This window comes from Arachis hypogaea, chromosome 4 (genome assembly GCF_003086295.3).
Source record: "Arachis hypogaea cultivar Tifrunner chromosome 4, arahy.Tifrunner.gnm2.J5K5, whole genome shotgun sequence".
Taxonomy (NCBI): Eukaryota; Viridiplantae; Streptophyta; class Magnoliopsida; order Fabales; family Fabaceae; genus Arachis; species Arachis hypogaea.
Window position 1 is genome coordinate 63,880,463 of NC_092039.1, and position 19,956 is coordinate 63,900,418.

General features: G+C 44.4%; 1 non-coding gene across 1 annotated transcript; it reads right to left on the bottom strand.

The window, feature by feature from the left end:
- Positions 1-15,105: 15,105 nt before the first annotated feature.
- On the bottom strand, positions 15,106-15,213 carry LOC112798388 (small nucleolar RNA R71). The gene has a single exon (XR_003200000.1). It is a non-coding gene; the product is annotated as a small nucleolar RNA R71 (small nucleolar RNA).
- Between the last annotated feature and the right edge of the window lie 4,743 nt (positions 15,214-19,956).

Below are 19,956 nucleotides of genomic sequence, written 5' to 3' on the forward strand. Positions count from 1 at the left end.
CTGACGGTTCATCTTGTTGCTTAGATTAGGTATTTATTTTTTTCGAAATTCTTGAAGATGAATTCTAGAGTTTCATGATGATTTGTTGAAATCTGGCTGGCTGAGAAGCCATGTCTAATTTCATTGGACCGAGGTTTCAACTTATCACCACAAAAGCTTGTTGATTTTTATCAATCTTGCTTTTGGAGCAATGATCTGCTAAGGCTTGGCTGGCCTCTGGCCATGTCTAGTGTTTTGGACCGAAGCTTTCTTTGAAAGCTTGGCTGGCTGTGAAGCCATGTCTAATTCCTGGACCGGAGTCTTAGACTAGCATTGCACTGATTCCTGGAATTCTCATTAAGAATTTTGATACCTTTTTCCACTTAATTTTCGAAAAACACAAAAAAAAATTACAAAATCATAAAAACCAAAAATATTGCATGTTTCTTGTTTGAGTCTAGTGTCTCATCATAAGTTTGGTGTCAATTGCATGCATTCATTCATGTATCTTAGTGATCTTCAAGATGTTCTTGATGATTTACTTGCTCTGATCTTTGAATTCAATTGACTTGATTGTTTTATGTGTCTCATATGCATTTTCATTTTGTTAGTGTCAGTAGTATACAAACTGATAAGTTTGGTGTCTTGCATGCATTGTTATTTGATTCTTGTTGCATTTTGATTTGTTATTATTATTAAAAATCCAAAAATATTTTTAATTTGTGTCTTTTCAAGTCAATAATACAGAGAATTGAAGATTCAGAACATACAGCAAAGGAATTGCACAGAAAAAGCTGGGCGTTCAAAACGCCCAGTGAAGAAGGACAGACTGGCGTTTAAACGCCAGCCAGGGTACCTGGTTGGGCGTTTAACGCCCAAAAGGGTAGCATTTTGGGCGTTAAACGCCAGAATGAATACTGTTCCGGGGGTTACCTGAAACGTGCAACTCGGTCGTCTTAGAGAGGCCCGAGGTGGGGGGATTGATGACCCGAGCTTGATGTGCAGAGTGGTTGGTGGTTGTACCTGCAATGACACTCCGATGCTTAAGTTAGCATGGGTCCAAGCAGATATTTGAGTGGAATTAGAGTGTGCGTTATACCTGGGTGCTCCAGTGTATTTATAATAGTTGGCCGTGATCTTCCCTGGATAAGATATTCTTATCTTATCTTATCCTTTGGGAGTTTTATCCCTATCTTTGTGGAACCGCCTTTCCTAGGTCTTTTCGGCTTTTAGGTTTTGGGCTGCGTTCCTTCTGATGGGCCTTCTTAGCTTTGTTGTCCGAGGTCCGACCTCAGGCGTGGGCCTTTGGGACGAGGTCGGACCTATCATGGATTTTGCCGAGTTTGGAGGAGCTCGGTCAGGGTATGAACAGTGCCCCTGCCCGAGTTCATCCTTTTTGAGAGGTCGAGCTCGGGCATAGTAGTTTTTCAAAATTTCAAAAATGGCCGTTCCTGCATTTATTGCATTTTACCGTTTCCCCTCGATTTCCGTTCGGGCTCTGTGAAGGCATTATTTATTTGCCCCTTTCCCCCTTTTCTTCGTTTATTCTATTCCCTTCCTTTTTTCTGAGTTTTCGCCATTCTCCTTTTTTTGAGCATCGCTTCCTTTTTCTTTGTTCTTCTTCCGTGAATCTTTCCGCGTGTCTTTCCGGGGTTTCCTCTGCGTCGCCGTTTCGTTCTCCTTGCTTCGGAGCTCGTCGTCCTCGTTTCTTTCTTTCCAGGTTTGTTCCCATCTCTTTTCTTGTGCACATATGCTTCTGTTTCTTTTTCTCTATGCCTGGGTTGCCCCGAAAAGAGGCGCCGCCATTGCTTTGTCGTTTGTACATGGGGGGGCTCTTTTTTTGTTCTCTGGTATCTTGCTCCGGGTTGCTGTATTTTCGTCTTTAAAAGATCTTTGTTTCTTGTTTTGCTGAATGGGTTTTCGCTGTCTGCTTTTATGTGATTTTTGCTTGCTGTTGTATTCTTCTTTGTAGGCAAGAATTTTTATGTCTCGAAAGGTTCTTCAAGCGATGTCGGCCAAGATTCCAAGTGGTCTTGGTTGGGTAGATCCTATTCCTCTAAGAGTCCCTTCTGTGGTAGATTCTGAGTATTTAGCTAGGTTTCGTAGGCAATGTAGCATATGTGAAGATAGAGAGTCTGAGAGGGATTATGAATTAGTAGCCCCGGATTCCGAGGAGAGAGTTTGCTTCCCGCCCTTAGATAGTTCCGAGAAGCTCTTCTTTTACGCTTATGATTGTTTTTTCTCTAAGCTGAGTGTCCGACTTCCTTTTACCGACCTGGAGTCCGAGGTGTTATGGTCTTGTAACCTTGCCCCTACCCAGCTCCATCCAAATTCTTGGGCATTTTTAAAGCTGTTTCAACTTTTGTGTCAGTTTTTGGGTGTTGCTCCCTCTATTTCTCTTTTTTCCTATTTGTTTGTGTTGACGAAGCCGGGGTCGGGTGGAGGGAAGGTATCTTGGGTCTCTTTTAGGGCTAACCAGGGAAGAAAGTTTTGTACCCTGTATGATGAGTCCTTTCACGATTTTAAGAACTTTTATTTCAAGGTCCGGGCTACTGGAGACGTCCGACCTTTCTTTCTAGATGAGAGTGGGGAGCCTTCTTTTCCTCTTTGTTGGCAGGAGAATGTAGTGTCTGTTAAGTATACCTTTGAGAGTCTAGATGAGGTGGAGCAGGCTTTTGTGGGTGTGGTGAGCAGTTTATGGGGTCGGGCACCTCACTTGGACACGAAGAAAATGTTGGGGGATCCAAGCCTTCTCCGTTCCGAGTTAGGTAGTTCCCGACCTCTTCCGAGATTCATCTTTTTTAGTGCTTTGGTTTTGCTTGTTTTTGGTGGAATTTCTGTTGTGGTAATCCCTTTCTTTATTTCTTGCAGAGATGTCTTCTCAGGCGGATTCCATGAAGTTCCTTCGTCGGACGAAGAAATCTGTGGCTGCTCGGAATATCGAGGCCAGGGAGGCTTCTGCCCGATCTTCTCCACAGAAGACTACTGTGGGTGTTCAGACTCGGTCAAAGACTATTCCGACTCCCCAGTTCCGAGCTATAAGTCAGGATCCTCCGACCTCTGGGCCTGCTACTTCTTCTCCTCCTCCGTTTTCGGGTCCTCCTCCCAAGAAGCAGAAGACCTCTCAAGAGCTTGCCGGTTTCAATGATAAGGACTTTGACGCTCTTGGTTGGATTGAGCAGCATATTCTCCCTCAGACCTTTATTTCCACTGATGATGTATCTATGGAGCATCATTTTCAGTATATGGCGCGGAGCTGTGTCCGGATGGCTAGTCTCCATGCCGCTATTGCCCGGGAGTTCAAGAAATCCCCCTTGGGGCGACCAGCTCCCGACTTGAGAAAGCTCAGTCCGAGCTTGATAGGATTAGTCAACTGAAGGCTGCCAGGATTACTGAGTTGGAGGCCTCTTTGGAGAAAGAGAAAACTAAAGCTACCGCGGCTGTGGCGGCAGCAAAGACATCTGAGGAGATGGCGAAGGCGGCTACAGAGAATTATACTCGGCTATATACCGAGCTTGTGGAGACAAAGGAGAAGTTGCAATCCGCGCAGGACGATTTTTACGAGCTGGAAGGTCATGTGGCCAAGGGTATGGATGCTATGTTTGAAAATTTGAAGGCTCAGGTCCGGGTTCTTGCTCCCGACCTGGATCTGAGTTTATTCAGTACGGACAACGTTGTTGTGGGGGGAAAGATTGTTCCTGCTCCTACCGAGGATGAGGTTCCGATGTCCGACCCCAAAGTTCCGGTTGAGAACCCGACTTCACCTTTGGTCGGGGATGGTTCTGGCGTGGAGGTTTCAAACCGGGATGACGTTGCTTTTGATGCAGTCCCACTATCTATGTTTCCTCCGCAGCCTTCTGTTGATGTGGAGTCTGGAAAGGATCTTGATCCTCTGTAATCTTTTTGGTGTTTTGCCCGGCCTGTGGGCTTTTTGGATGGTTTCTGTAAACGCTTTGGACACCTTTTGCTTATTTAGCTACTTGTAGTAACTTTATTATGCGGTGTTTTTGTTCGCGTTTTGACTTTTTGTTTCCGCTTTTGTGCTTTTTAGTTTGTTTTTGGATAACAACTTTTTAGCTAGCGTTTCGAAACTTCCTTTGCTTTCGTGCTTGTACTTTTTAGCCGCTTTTTGTAAAGCAACTTTTTAGTAAGCGTTTTCGAGATTTCCTTTGATTTCGTTCTTTCGCTTGTACTTTTTAGCTGCTTTTTGTAAAGCAACTTTTTAGTAAGCGTTTTTCGAAATTTCCTTTGATTTCGTTCTTTCGCTTGTACTTTTTAGCTGCTTTTTGTAAAGCAACTTTTTAGTAAGCGTTTTTCGAAATTTCCTTTGATTTCGTTCTTTCGCTTGTACTTTTTAGCTGCTTTTTGTAAAGCAACTTTTTAGTAAGCGTTTTTCGAAATCTTGGTTCTCGCCGTTTTAAGGCTTCTTTCTTGGATCCGAGTTTTTTCTCGGACCTCGGGCGCCCGAGTACCTCCTTTTTGTTGGGTCCGACTTTGTCGTTGGTCGGCTTTTTTAAGTTATTTTTGTAATCTCTTTTTATTTGGCTTTTTTGAGCCATTTCAGAGTTACTTTATAACTTTCCCTTTGTTGGGTCCGACCTTGTCGTTGGTCGGCCTTTTAAGTTATTTTTGTAATCTCTTTTTATTTGGCCCTTTGAGCCTTTTCAGAGTTACTTTATAACTTCTCACATTAATTTGAACCTCGTCGCTTTTATCTTTGCCGACCTTGTGTGGTCTCTTGGCAAATGATTTTTTGCGTTTTGCCGAGCATAAATTAATGCGCCTTGGTGGGGTACTTTCCAGGATTTGTTTCATCATGAGGAAGAAGAAAAGAAAATAGAGAAATTCGATTAGTATTAAAAAAGGAAAGAATATTTACAGAGTGTTTACCCTTTGACTAGGTCGGGTGTCTTACTTTAACCGGGTGTCTCATTAAAAAACCCTTGTAGGGAAAAAGAGTACACCTCGGGTTAAGTTTTTCTAGCTGTAGTACCGCCTTAGGTTACAGGCGTGCCAGGCCCTGGGCAGCTCATTGCCTTCTAGGTCGGATACTTTGTAGTAGCCTGTCCCTAAGACTTCTGTTACCTTGTAGGGTCCTTTCCAATTTGCAGCTAGCTTTCCTTCTCCCGACTTTTGTGTTCCGATGTCATTTCGGATTAGAATCAGGTCGTGAATGGAGAAGCTTCGCTTTATTACTTTCTGATTGTATCTGAGGGCCGTTCGTCGTTTTAAGGCTTCTTCTCGGATTCGGGCTCTTTCTCGGACCTCGGGAAGGAGGTCGAGTTCTTCCCTTTGTGCCTGTGGGTTGCCTCCTTCATTGTAGAAGATGACTCTGGGTGACCCTTCGTCTATTTCGATAGGAATCATTGCCTCCATCCCGTAAGCTAGTCGGAATGGGGATTCTCCCGTTGTAGAGTGTGGGGTTGTCCGATATGCCCATAGTACCTGGGGGAGTTCCTCGGCCCATGCCCCTTTGGCCTCTTGGAGTCTTCGTTTTAACCCTGCCAAGATGACTTTATTTGCAGCTTCTGCTTGTCCATTGGCTTGTGGGTGCTCGACTGATGTGAATTGCTGTTTTATTTTTAGTTCGGCCACCAAGTTCTGAAAACTTGTGTCCGTGAACTGTGTTCCATTGTCTGTTGTGATGGAGTAGGGGACTCTGAACCTTGTGACAATGTTTTTGTATAGGAATTTGCGACTTTTCTGAGCCGTAATGGTGGCTAAGGGTTCAGCTTCGATCCATTTTGTGAAGTAGTCGACCCCTACTATGAGGTATTTGACTTGCCCCGGTCCTTGGGGGAATGGGCCGAGTAGGTCTAGTCCCCATTTTGCGAAGGGCCATGGTGCGGTGATGCTGATAAGGTCTTCGGGTGGTGCTTTGTGAAAATTTGCGTGTTTCTGACAGGGGGGCATATTTTCACAAATTCCGTTGCGTCTCTTTGCAAGGTCGGCCAGTAGAACCCGGCCCGGACTACTTTCTTGGATAATGCCCGAGCTCCGAGATGGTTCCCACACATGCCTCCGTGGACTTCTTCGAGGACGCTCTTTGTTTCTGAGATCGGGACGCACCTAAGGAGGGGGTTTGAGAATCCTCTTCTGTATAATACGTCGTGAATTAGTGTATAATTCTGGGCGTCTTTCGTGAGTCTTTTAGCTTCCTTTCTTTCGGTGGGGAGAGTTCCCGACTTCAGGTTAATTGAGTATGGGGGTCATCCATCCTTGCTGTTGGTTGGATATGTTTAGCGTTTCTTCCTCTTTTATCACGGAGGGGGATTGTAAGGTTTCCTGGAGGAGACTTCTGTTGTTGCCTCCGGGCTTGGTGCTGGCGAGTTTTGAGAGGGCGTCCGCCCGGGCGTTTTGCTCCCGAGGTATATGCTGGATCTGTATTTCTGAAAAGTGGCGTAATTGTGTCTGTGTTTGGTCTAGGTATTTTTTCATAGTTGGGTCTTTGGCCTGGTAGCTTCCATTTACTTGTGATGTGACGACCTGGGAGTCGCTGAAGATCGTGATTCTCTGGGCTCCGACCTCTTCGGCTAGTTTTAGACCTGCTAGTAGGGCCTCGTATTCGGCTTGGTTGTTCGAAGCTTGGAACTCGAATTTTAGGGATAGTTCTATCCGTGTTCCTTGGTCGCTTTCGAGTATAACCCCGGCTCCGCTTCCTGTTTTGTTTGAGGACCCGTCGACATACAGGTTCCATGAGAGTGGGGTTCCAGGGGTCTCAGTGTATTCTGCGATGAAGTCGGCTAGGTACTGAGATTTTATGGCAGTCCAGGCTTCATAGTGGAGGTCGAACTCGGACAGTTCCACCGCCCATTGTAGTATTCGTCCTGCCAGGTCCGTTTTTTGTAGGATGTGTCTCATGGGTTGATTTGTCCGGACTTTGATGGTGTGGGCTTGAAAGTAGGGACGGAGCCTCCGAGCTGTGAACACTAGGGCGTAGGCGAATTTTTCTATTTTCTGATAGTTTAATTCGGCCCCTTGTAGTGCCTTGCTTACAAAGTATATGGGGTGTTGTCCTTTCTTTAGGAGTGAGTAGAGAGGTAGTGATTTTATCGCTGATCCTGCCAAGAATCTTGATAGGGCGGCCAGCCTTCCATTCAGCTGTTGTACTTCTTTGACACACGTCGGGCTCTTCATATTGAGTATCGCTTGGCATTTGTCCGGGTTTGCTTCGATGCCCCTTTGAGTCAACATGAAGCCTAAGAATTTTCCGGCTTCTGCGGCGAAGGTGCACTTCGTCGGGTTGAGTCTCATGTTGTGTTTTCTGAGGGTGCCGAAGACACTGGTGAGGTCGGTCAGCAAGTTTCCGTCTTCTTGTGCCTTTACCAGCATGTCGTCGACGTACACCTCTAGTTGTAGTCCGATGTGCTCTGAGAACACTTTGTTCATTAGCCTCTGGTAGGTTGCCCCTGCGTTCTTCAGCCCGAAGGGCATTACTACGTAGCAGTAGTTTGCCCTTGGGGTTATGAACGAGGTCTTTTCTTGGTCGGGTCCGTACATCGGGATTTGATTGTATCCCGAGTGTGCGTCCATGAAGGAGAGATATCTATAGCCTGAGGCTGCGTCTACTAAGGCGTCGATGTTTGGTAGTGGATATGGGTCTTTGGGGCAGGCTTTGTTGAGATCCGTGTAATCGACGTACATCCTCCATTTTCCGTTGGGCTTTTTTACCAGGACCACGTTTGCGAGCCATAGGGGGTATTTTACTTCCCGAATGAACCCTGCATCTAGTAATGCTTGTACTTGTTCTTCTATTGCTTGCATGCGCTTGATGCAAATGCATATTTGCATTATTAGTTAGTTATTTTAGTTAGTTTTAGCTTAATTTCACTCATTTTCTCTAAATAAACAAGTCCTTTTATGAGTTTTGTTTCCATGCATGATGATATCAAGGAACATGTTAATTCTAGCCAAATTCATGCAAATGTTTTAAGGAATGCATATATGAATGAGTATGAATGAATCTCATGGAATTGGTGCATGAATTGGTAAGACTTTGAAGCTATTTCCTTTGTTGATGATAGGTGATGAAACAAGGAAGCATGGAAGCAAGAAGGATGCAAGCTGGGCAAGAAGTTGGCGTTGCCAACTTGGAATCCACGTTGCCAACTTGGGATTGGAGTTGCCAACTCCACAACACAAGGCAAGCTTGGCCCTGGAGGCAACCAAGGCAAGAAGTTGGCGTTGCCAACTTAGGATTGGCGTTGCCAACTCCACAACACAAGGCAAGCTTGGCCCTGGAGGCAACCAAGGCAAGAAGTTGGCGTTGCCAACTTAGGATTGGCGTTGCCAACGCCACACACAATCACACCAAGCAAGATTGGCAACCCTGGAGGCAACCAAGGCAAGAAGTTGGCGTTGCCAACTTAGGATTGGCGTTGCCAACGCCACACACACTCACACCAAGCAAGCTTGGCAACCCTGGAGGCAACCAAGGCAAGAAGTTGGCGTTGCCAACTTGGGATCGGCGTTGCCAACGCCACACACAAGCCACAAGCAAGCAAACTTGGCCCTGGAAGCAAGGTTGGCGTTGCCAACTCTAGAACCAAGTTGCCAACGCCACATACAAGACACAAGCAAGGAACTTGGCCCTGGAGGAAGCAAAGTTGGCGTTGCCAACTTGAAGCTGGCGTTGCCAACGCCCACACAAGGAACTTGGCCCTGGATTTGGAGCCTCGAGCACGTTGCCAGCCTAGAGATGAGGGGCGTTTTTGAGGACAACGCAGGCTAACAACGCCAAACAATCAAGCTTGGCCCTAGAAGAAAAGGAGCTGGCGTTGCCAACTCAAGATGGGCGTTGCCAACGCCACACAACCAAGCAACAAATGAAGCCATGGAAGAAAAGGAGCTGGCGTTGCCAACTCAAAAATGGCGTTGCCAACGCCACACAAGAAAGTTTGGCCAGGCACCAAATTTTGGTGCCAACCAGGCTGCCAAACGCCCATTGGCGCACCAACCAGGCTGCCAAACGCCCATTGGCGCACCAACCAGGCTGCCAAACGCCCAATGGCGCACCAACCAGCGTTCTAAACGCCCATTGGCGCACCACTCACGTTGCCAACGCTGGATGGGCGTTGCCAACGCCAAAACAAGGCAGCCTGAACATGTCCACTTCAATGGAAGATATCTTGAGCTACAGAGATCCAAATTGAGTACTTCCAGTTGCGTTGGAAAGCTAACATTCAGAGCTTTCCAACCATATATAATAGTCCATGGTGGAGCACAAGATTGGAGCCAAACCAGAGTCATCTTTAGGCCCTAAAAACAAGAACATGAAGTGAAATTCAAGAAAGCTAGAGATTGGCCTAGGGGTGTGGGTCGAGCACGTTGCCAACGTGCCACAAGGGGGGCGTGTTTTGCAACAACGCCAGCCCCAAGTCCTTGCCTTGGGAGAGTGATGCTCGAGCACGTTGCCAACTTGGGGTTGAGGGTGCGTTATTCACAACAACTTGGCAACAACTTGGCAGCTTGACCTTACCTTCTTTGAGGAACCATAACTTGAGCTAGGAAAGTCCAATTGAGGTGATTCCAGTGGCATTAGAAAATAGAAATCAAGAGCTTTCCAATGATGTATGATAGTCCATATTGAAGCTGAAGGTTGACACTCAAATTCTGGGCTACATTTAGCATGAAAGTAAGGCCAAGAAGAGGAAAAGCAAGTTGTTGGCAACAACTTGGGCTAGCAACGCCCAAGTCTCATACTTCATGCCCAGGAAATTGTCCTGCACGTTGCCAACGTGCATTTGGCCTGGAGTTAGTGCCAATAACGCCCTCAATGGGCCAGAAACATGATGAATGAACTCTTCCCTTCCAAGTCTAGCAACACTTCCAATTGAGCCAAGAATTCAACAATGAGAAAGCCCACATTGATAACCCAAATTGGAGATCTCTGAAGAGTTTTAGGAGTAGTATAAATAGAAGAGATTGATGTACTTGTAGAGGACTTTTGGACTTTTACACTTTTACTCTACTTTTTACACTTAGTCATTTTTACACTTTTTAGCACTTGTATTTGAAAACTCTTTTGGTACTTCCGAGAGGAGACCCAGAGAGCTACTCTTGGTTCATCTTGGAACTTCTCTTCTTCATTTTCTTAATCTTCAAGCATTTACCTCTTCTTCTTCATCTTTCTTTGCAATTTAGTTTAACTTTGATTGATGGCAATTGTTGTTGAAATTGGAGCTATGATTCACTAAACCCCTTTCATTAGGGGGAGGAGCTCTGTTGGTTGGAATGAATTGGTGAACCCATCTTCTCTTTCTCAATTTTAGTGGTTGATCTAAAGAGGGAACTCTTGTTCTTCAAAGATTCAACCACCATCGAGAGAGGGGTTAATCTATATGAATTATGTGGTGAATTTGATGAATGAGCCACATAATTCAGTTTAGAGTTCATCCTCTCATGATTTCCTCAATCAACATACCTTGGTTAGTATGTGAGATGTAACTCTCCTTGGTTGAGATTTTGGAAATTGTGTGGCTGGATTAAAATTGATCTTCATCTCTTCTCATGAACAATTAGATCACGAGAGTGGCAATTGGCTATGTTGAGAGAGATTGAATCACCAAGAGATTGGGATTCAATCACCCATTTGCCATGGATCTATACCCATGATTGAGAAGGATTTGACTAACATCAATTCATGAAAACTAACATCTCTAATCCCTAATGATCCTCTCTATCATTAACTCTCATTTCTCTTGCTCTAGCTATTTGATTACCCAATTCCCAATCCCTTTCTACATTCTGTCTATTTACTACTCTTGTTATTTACATTCTGTTCATCTACTTCTTGCCATTTACTTTTATGCTCTTTAAATTTCTGCACCCTTTAATTTCTTGCCATTTACCTTTGATGTTATTTAAGTTTCTTGCAATTTAAGTTTCCGTCATTTACTTGCACTTCATTTCTTTATTCTAGTTCTTTACATTCTTTGCCATTTAAATTCTTGCAATTATGTTTAAAAATCAAAATGCTCATGAAATCAAAACTATGTTTGCTTGACTAAATCTACCATTTAACTAAAGTTGCTTAATCTACCAATCCTCGTGGGATCGACCTCACTCTTAGTGAGTCTTACTACTTGATACGACCCGGTATACTTGCCGGTAATTACGTGAAATCTAATTTTTACGTATCAGCGCTCAGGCCCGAGCTTCCGGCGTCTTTGTTGGACAGGTCTCGACCCCGGGTATACTGATAGCTTATGGCACATCAGGTCGGGGCTTATGCCTGGCATGTCGGAGGCTTTCCAGGCGAAGAGGTCGGAATTCTTCCTTAAGAGGTTTACGAGTTCCTCCTTTAGGCCTGCTTCGAGGTTTGCTCCTATGTTTGTTATTTTTTCAGGTGTGTTCCCGATTTGGATTTTTTCGGTTTCTCCCTCTGGTTGTGGCCGAAGGTCTTCTCGGGCTTGAACTCGTCCGAGTTCTATTGTATTGACCTCTTTCCCTTTTAGGCTCAGGCTTTCGTTATAGCATCGCCGTGCTAGTTTTTGGTCGCCTTTTAGGGTAGCGATTCCTTTTGTGGTAGGGAACTTCATACAGAGGTGTGGGGTTGAGACTATAGCTGCTAGTCTGTTTAGGGTTGGTCGCCCAATGAGGGCATTGTATGCTGAAGTGACGTTGACTATAATGTAGTCGATGCTTAATGTTCTAGATTGCTCGCCTCTTCCAAAGGTAGTATGTAGCGAGATGTATCCTAAGGGACGGATCGGGGTGTCCCCTAGTCCAAATAAGTCGGTGGGATAGGCCTTTAGTTCTTTTTCTTCAAGTCCGAGTTTGTCGAAGGCCGTTTTGAACAGGATATCTGCTGAGCTTCCCTGGTCAACCAGGGTTCGATGTAGGTTGGCGTTTGCTAGGATGATGGTGATTACCATTGGATCGTCATGCCCGGGTATTACCCCTTGAGCATCTTCTCGGGTAAACGAGATAGTAGGTAATTCGGGCAGGGGGCTGTCTTCTCGGACATGATAGACTTCTTTGAGGTGTCTTTTGCGCGAGGATCTGGATGTTCCTCCGCCTGCGAAGCCTCCATTTATCATGTGAACATGTCTTTCAGGGGTTCGCGGGGTTTGTTCGGCCCGATCTTCGTTATCTCCTCGCCTTCTCTTCCTGGTCTCTTCTCCTTTCTCTGCTATGTATCTGTCGAGTTTTCCTTCTCTGGCTAGCTTTTCTATAACATTTTTTAGGTCGTAGCAGTCGTTAGTAGAATGACCATAGAGCTTGTGATATTCACAGTATTCGGACCGATCTCTCCCTGCTCTTTTGTGTTTTAGTGGTCGAGGTGGTGGGATCTTTTCGGTGTGGCATACTTCTCTGTAGATGTCTACCAAGGAGACTCGGAGGGGGGTGTAACTGTGGTACTTCCGTGGCTTGTCCGAGTTGGTTTCTTCCTTCTTCCTCTGTTCCCGATCTCGATCTCGGAGTGGGCAGGTTGATTCCTTCCTAGAAGAGTCTCTTAACTGGGATGTTTCCTCCATGTTGATATATTTTTCTGCTCGCTCCTGCACCTCGTATAGGGAGGTCGGGTATCGTTTGGATAGGGATTGGCTAAACGGTCCCTCCTTTAGGCCGTTTGCTAGTCCCATGATGGCTGCTTCAGTGGGCAAGTGTTGTATGTCCAGGCAGGCTCTGTTGAATCGCTCCATGTACTCTCGGAGAGTTTCTTGGTTACCTTGTTTGATTCCGAGTAGACTGGGGGCATGTTTCGTTTTGTCCTTTTGAATAGAGAACCTTGTCAGGAATTTTTTGGTTAGGTCTTCGAAGCTGGTGATTGATCTTGGTGGCAGGTTGTCGAACCACTTCATGGCCGACTTGGTGAGAGTGGTGGGGAAGGCTTTGCATCGAATCGCGTCGGAGGCGTCGACTAGGTACATTCTGCTTCTGAAGTTGCTGAGGTGGTGACTTGGATCGGTGGTGCCGTCGTAGAGATCCATATCGGGTGATTTGAAGTTTCGCGGTACCTTCTCCTTCATGATCTCTTGCGTGAAGGGATCATGGTTGTCTTTGGGGGTGGGGCCGCGTTCTGTCCGATCTTTCAGGTTGGCCTCTATTTTCCGCAGTTTTTCTTCTAATTCTCTGCGCTTGCGAGCCTCCCTTCTCAGATCTTGTTCAGTTTCCTTTTGCTTCTTTATATCCTATTCGAGTTGTTTCAGTCGGTTTTGTTGTGCCCGGACTGCTTCTAGAATTTCCGAGCTCTTTTCTTTTTCGGGATTTTGTGGATCTTTGTTTGGGAGTGATGTCTTTGGGCGATTCTGTTTGTTTCCTCCTGGAGTGCGTGGTGATAGAGGGCTGTCCGGTCGTTCTCCGGTGTCAACTTCCTCCTCTTGTTCTGATGCCGCGCGGTCATTGTTGGAGGGGTCGTCCGCCATGGTAGAGGGATGACTTCCAGGTCCCCGGCAACGGCGCCAATGTTCCGGGGGTTACCTGAAACGTGCAACTCGATCGTCTTAGAGAGGCCCGAGATGGGGGGATTGATGACCCGAGCTTGATGTGCAGAGTGGTTGGTGGTTGTACCTGCAATGACACTCCGATGCTTAAGTTAGCATGGGTCCAACCAGATATTTGAGTGGAATTAGAGTGTGCGTTATACCTGGGTGCTCCAGTGTATTTATAATAGTTGGCCGTGATCTTCCCTGGATAAGATATTCTTATCTTATCTTATCCTTTGGGAGTTTTATCCCTATCTTTGTGGAACCGCCTTTCCTAGGTCTTTTCGGCTTTTAGGTTTTGGGCTGCGTTCCTTCTGATGGGCCTTCTTAGCTTTGTTGTCCGAGGTCCGACCTCAGGCGTGGGCCTTTGGGACGAGGTCGGACCTATCATGGATTTTGCCGAGTTTGGAGGAGCTCGGTCAGGGTATGAACAGATACCATTCTGGGCGTTTAACGCCAGGATGGCTAGAGGGGAAGATTTTGTTTTCAAATCAATTTTTTTTTCTAAGTTTTCAAAATCTTTTCAAAATCAAATCTTTTTCAAATCAATTTTTCAATCAAATCTTTTTCAAAATCAATTTCTTTCTATTTTTTAAAGATACTTACTATCAATTAATGATTTGATTCAACATTTCAAGTATGTTGCCTTTTCTGTTGAGAAAGGTTTAATGTTTGAATCATATCTTTTCTTGTTAGTCAAGTTTTTAATTTTCAAATCAAATCTTTTTAAAATTGCTTTCAAATCATATCTTCTCAATCATATCCTTTTAAAACCATAACTTTTCAATCAAATCTTCTTAACCACATCTTTTTCAAAATAGTTTTCAATCAAATCTTTTTGATTTCTAATTTCAAAATCTTTTTCAAAAATCACTTGATTTCTTTTCCATTTTCATTTTCGAAAATTAAGTAATGTTTTTCAAAGATGTTTTCAAAATTTTTCACTTAATTTTCGAAAATTACTTCCCTCCTTCTCACATCCTTCTATTTATGGAGTAACACTATCCCTTAATGTAAAATTCAAACTCCATCTCCTTTGTTAAGTTCGAGTTTTCTACTTCTGTCTTCTACTCTTCTTTTCCTCTGACACCTAAAGGAATCTCTATACTGTGACATAGAGGATTCCACACTTTCTTGTTCTCTTCTCTTTCTTATGAGCAGGAGCAAAGACAAAGGCATTCTTGTCGAGGCTGATCCTGAACCTGAAAGGACCTTGAAGAGAGAGCTAAGAGAAGCCAAAGCACAACTCTCTTTAGAGAACCTGAACGAATTCTTCAAGGAAGAAGAACTCATGGCAGCCGAAAACAACAACAATGCCAACAATGCAAGGAAGGTGCTGGGTGACTTTATTGCACCTACTCCCGACTTCTATGGGAGAAGCATCTCTACCCCTGCCATTAGAGCAAACAACTTTGAGCTTAAGCCTCAACTAGTTTCTCTAATGCAACAGAATTGCAAGTTCCATGGACTTCCATTGGAAGATCCTCATCAGTTTTTAGCTGAATTCTTGCAAATCTGTGACACTGTCAAGACTAATGGGGTTGACCCTGAGTTCTACAGACTTATGCTATTCCCTTTTGCTGTAAGAGACAGAGCTAGGACATGGTTGGACTCACAACCTAAAGAAAGCCTGGACTCTTGGGAAAAGCTAGTCAATGCCTTCTTGGCAAAGTTCTTTCCACCTCAAAAATTGAGTAAGCTTAGAGTGGAAGTCCATACCTTCAGACAGAAGGAAGGAGAATCCCTCTATGAAGCTTGGGAAAGATACAAACAATTGATCAGAAAGTGTCCCACTGATATGCTTTCTGAATGGAGCATCATAGGTATTTTCTATGATGGTCTCTCTGAACTGTCCAAGATGTCTTTGGATAGCTCTTCTGGAGGCTCTCTTCATTTGAAGAAGACGCCTACAGAGGCTCAAGAACTGATTGAATTGGTTGCAAATAACCAATTCATGTACACTTCTAAAAGAAATCCTGTGAACAATGGGACTAGTCAGAAGAAAGGAGTTCTTGAGATTGACACTCTGAATGCCATATTGGCTCAGAACAAAATATTGACTCAACAAGTCAATATGATTTCTCAAAGTCTATCTGGAATGCAAAATGCACCAAGCAGTACTAAGGAAGCTTCATCTGAGGAAGAAGCCTATGATCCTGAGAACCCTTCAATGGAAGAGGTGAATTACATGGGAGAACCCTATGGAAACACCTACAATCCTTCATGGAGGAATCATCCAAATCTTTCATGGAAGGATCAACAGAGACCTCAACAAGGTTTCAATAACAATAATGGTGGAAGAAATAGGTTTAGCAATAGCAAGCCTTTTCCATCATCTTCTCAGCAACAGACAGAGAGTTCTAAGCAGAATACCTCTGACTTAGCAACCATGGTCTCTGATCTAATCAAAACCACTCAAAGTTTCATGAATGAAACTAGGTCCTCCATTAGGAATTTGGAAGGACAAGTGGGTCAGCTGAGCAAGAAAATTACTGAACTCCCTCCTAGTACTCTCCCAAGCAATACAGAAGAAAATCCAAAAGGAGAGTGCAAGGCCATCAACATGGCCGAATTCTGGGAGGAAGAAGAGGCAGTGAACGCCACTGAGGAAGACCTCACTGGACGTCCACTGGCCTCCAATGAGTTCCCCAATGAGGAACCATGGGAATCTGAGGCTCAAACTGAGACCATAGAGATTCCATTGGACTTACTTCTGCCATTCATGAGCTCTGATGAGTATTCTTCCTCTGAAGAGGATGAGTATGTCACTGAAGAGCAAGTTGCCAAATACCTTGGAGCAATCATGAAGCTGAATGACAAGTTATTTGGAAATGAGACTTTGGAGGATGAATCCCCTTTGCTCACCAAAGAACTGAATGACTTGTGGTGGACGAAATTGTGATTACTATCTTTTGAGCTTTAGCATATATTTACTCTTATGGCACTGTTTATTTTCACAACTCCGTTCAACTAACCAGCAAGTGTACTGGGTCGTCCAAGTAATAAACCTTACGTGAGTAAGGGTCGAATCCACAGAGATTGTTGGTATGAAGCAAGCTATGGTCACCTTGTAAATCTCAGTCAGGCAGATTAAAATAGTTTATGGGTTTTCGAATTTTAAAGAAGAAATAATAAAATAGAATATAATAAAGAGGGATAGAACACTTATGCAGATTCATTGGCAGGAATTTCAGATAAGCGGATGGAGATGCTGTAGAGCCCAAGGATTCCTGCTCTCCTACTGCTTCTACTCAATCCTTCTTACTCCTTTCCATGGCAAGCTTTGTTTAGGGGTTCACCATCAACTGTGGCTACTTTCATCCTCTCGGGGAAATATCCTGTGCGGCTGTCACTCGCACAGCTAACCAGTCTGGAGGCATCACCCATGGCTGATGGCTACATCCCATCCTCGCAGTGAAAACTAATGCTCACGCACTCTGTCACAGTACGGCTAATCACCGGTTGGTTCCCGCTCCTACTGGAATAGAATCCCTCTTTTGCGTTTGTCACTAACGCCCAGCAGGTTAAAGTTTGAAGCACGTCACAGTCATTCATTACCGGAATCCTACTCGGAATACCACAGACAAGGTGAGACTTTTCGGATTCCCAGGATCCTACTCGGAATACCACAGACAAGGTGAGACTTTCCGGATCCTCATAAATGCCACCATCTATCTAGCTTATATCACGAAGATTCTGTTGAGGAATCTAAGAGATACGCATTCAAGCTCTGTTGCATGTAGAACGGAAGTGGTTGTCAATCACGTACATTCATAAGTGAGAATGATAATGAGGGTAATCTGACTCATCACATTCATCATGTTCTTGGGTACGAATGAATATCTTGGAATAAGAATAAGAGAGATTTGAATAAAAGAAAATAGAATTTCATTAATACTTGAGGTACAGCAGAGCTCCACACCCTTTATCTATGGTGTGCAGAAACTCCACCGTTGAAAATACATAAGCAAGGAGTTCAGGCATGGCCGAATGGCCAGCCCTCTCTAACGTGATCACAGGATTCAAAATACAATCCAGGATGTCTAATACAATAGATAAATGTCCTATATATACTAGACTAGCTACTAGGGTTTACATGAGTAAGTAATTGATGTATAAATCCACTTCCGGGGCCCACTTGGTGTATGCTTGGGCTGAGCTTGATCAATCCACGAGTAGAGGCATTTCTTGGCGTCAAACTCCAGGTTATGACGTGTTTTGGGCGTTCAACTCCGGATAATGACGTTTTTCTGGCGTTTAACTTCAGACAGCAGCATGTACTTGGCGTTCAACGCCAAGTTACGTCGTCATTCTTCGAATAAAGTATGGACAATTATATATTGCTGGAAAGCCCTGGATGTCTACTTTCCAAAGACGTTGAGAGCGCGCCAATTGGAGTTCTGTAGCTCCAGAAAATCCATTTCGAGTGCAGGGAGGTCAGATTCCAACAGCATCAGCAGTCCTTTTGTCAGCCTTCTTCAGAGTTCTGCTCAAATCCCTCAATTTCAGTCAGAATTTACCTGAAATCATAGAAAAACACACAAACTCATAGTAAAGTCTAGAAATGTGAATTTATCATAAAAACTAATGAAAACGTCCCTAAAAGTAGCTTAAACTTACTAAAAACTATATAAAAACAATGCCAAAAAGCGTATAAATTATCCGCTCATCAACTTGTCTAGGCAGAAACTGCCTCAAAAGAGGCAGGATCCTGGGAAGTTTTCTATACCTTGTACCATAGGCACCATGACCTTCAAGAAGGCCTTGTGTGACTTAGGATCAAGTGTAAACCTCATGCCCCTCTCTGTAATGGAGAAATTAGGGATCTTTGAGGTGCAAGCTGCAAAAATCTCACTAGAGATGGCAGACAACTCAAGAAAACAAGCCTATGGACTTGTAGAGGATGTTCTGGTAAAGGTTGAAGACCATTACATCCCTACTGATTTCATAGTCCTAGAGACTGGGAAGTGCATGGATGAATCCATCATCCTTGGCAGACCCTTCCTAGCCACAGCAAAGGCTGTGATTGATGTTGATAGAGGAGAGTTGATCATTCAAGTGAATGAAGAATCCTTGGTGTTTAAGGCCCAAGGATATCCCTCTGTCATCATGGAGAGGAAGCATGAAGAGCTTCTCTCAAAACAGAGCCAAAAAGAGCCCCCACAGTCAAACTCTAAGTTTGGTGTTGGGAGGCCACAACCAAACTCTAAGTTTGGTGTTGAACCCCCACATTCAAACTCTAAGTTTGGTGTCGGGAGGTTCCAACACGGTTCTGAGCATTTCTAAGGCTCCATGAGAGTCCTCTGTCAAGCTAATGACATTAAAGAAGCGCTTGTTAGGAGGCAACCCAATGTTTTATAATTAATTATTTTCTTTTGTTATTTTATCTCTTTTGTAGGTTGATGATCATAAAAAGTCACAAAATCCATGAAAAAAAGCAAAAACAGAATGAAAAACAGGAAGAAAAACAGCACACCCTGGAGGACGCACCCACTGGCGTTTAAACGCCAGTGAGGTTAGCTGGTGGGCGTTTAACGCCCAGTCTGGCACCATTCTGGGCGTTTAACGCCAGAAAGGGGCACCAGACTGGCGTTAAACGCCAGAAAGGGGCAAGATGCTGGCGTTAAACGCCAGAAATGGGCACCAGCCCGGCGTTAAACGCCAGAAATGGCACAAAACGTGATTTTGAATGCCATTTGGTGCAGGGATGACTTTTCCTTGACACCTCAGGATCTATGGACCCCACAGGATCCCCACCTACCCTACCACTCTCTCTTTTCTTCACCAATCACCTCAACACCTCTTCCCCAAAAAACCCCTCACCTATCAAATCCCATCTTTCTCTTCACCACTCACATCCATCCTTCATAAAACCCCACCTACCTCACCATTCAAATTTAAACCACTTTCCCACCCAAACCTACCCTCAAATGGCCGAACCTCTCTCTCCCCCTCTCCTATATAAACCCTTTTTCACTCCTTCATTTTCACACACCTTAAACACTACTTCTTCTCCCTTTTGGCCGAACACAAAGCCCTCTCCATCTCCTCCATTTCTTCTTCTTCTACTCTCTTCTTTCTTCTTTTGCTCGAGGACGAGCAAACATTTTAAGTTTGGTGTGGTAAAAGCATTGCTTTTTGTTTTTTCCATAACCATTTATGGCATCCAAGGCCGGAGAATCTAGAAAGAGGAAAGGGAAGGCAAAGGCTTCCACCTCCGAGTCATGGGAAATGGAAAGATTCCTCTCAAGGGTGCATCAAGACCATTTCTATGAAGTTATGGCCTTGAAGAAGGTGATCCCCGAGGTCCCTTTTTCACTCAAAAAGGGTGAATATCTGGAAATCCGACATGAGATCCGAAGAAGAGGTTGGGAAGTTCTTACCAACCCCATTCAACAAGTCGGAATCTTGATGGTTCAAGAGTTCTATGCCAATGCATGGATCACCAAGAACCATGACCAAAGTGTGAACCCGAATCCAAAGAATTATCTTACTATGGTTCGGGGGAAATACTTGGATTTTAGTCCGGAAAGTGTGAGGGTGGCGT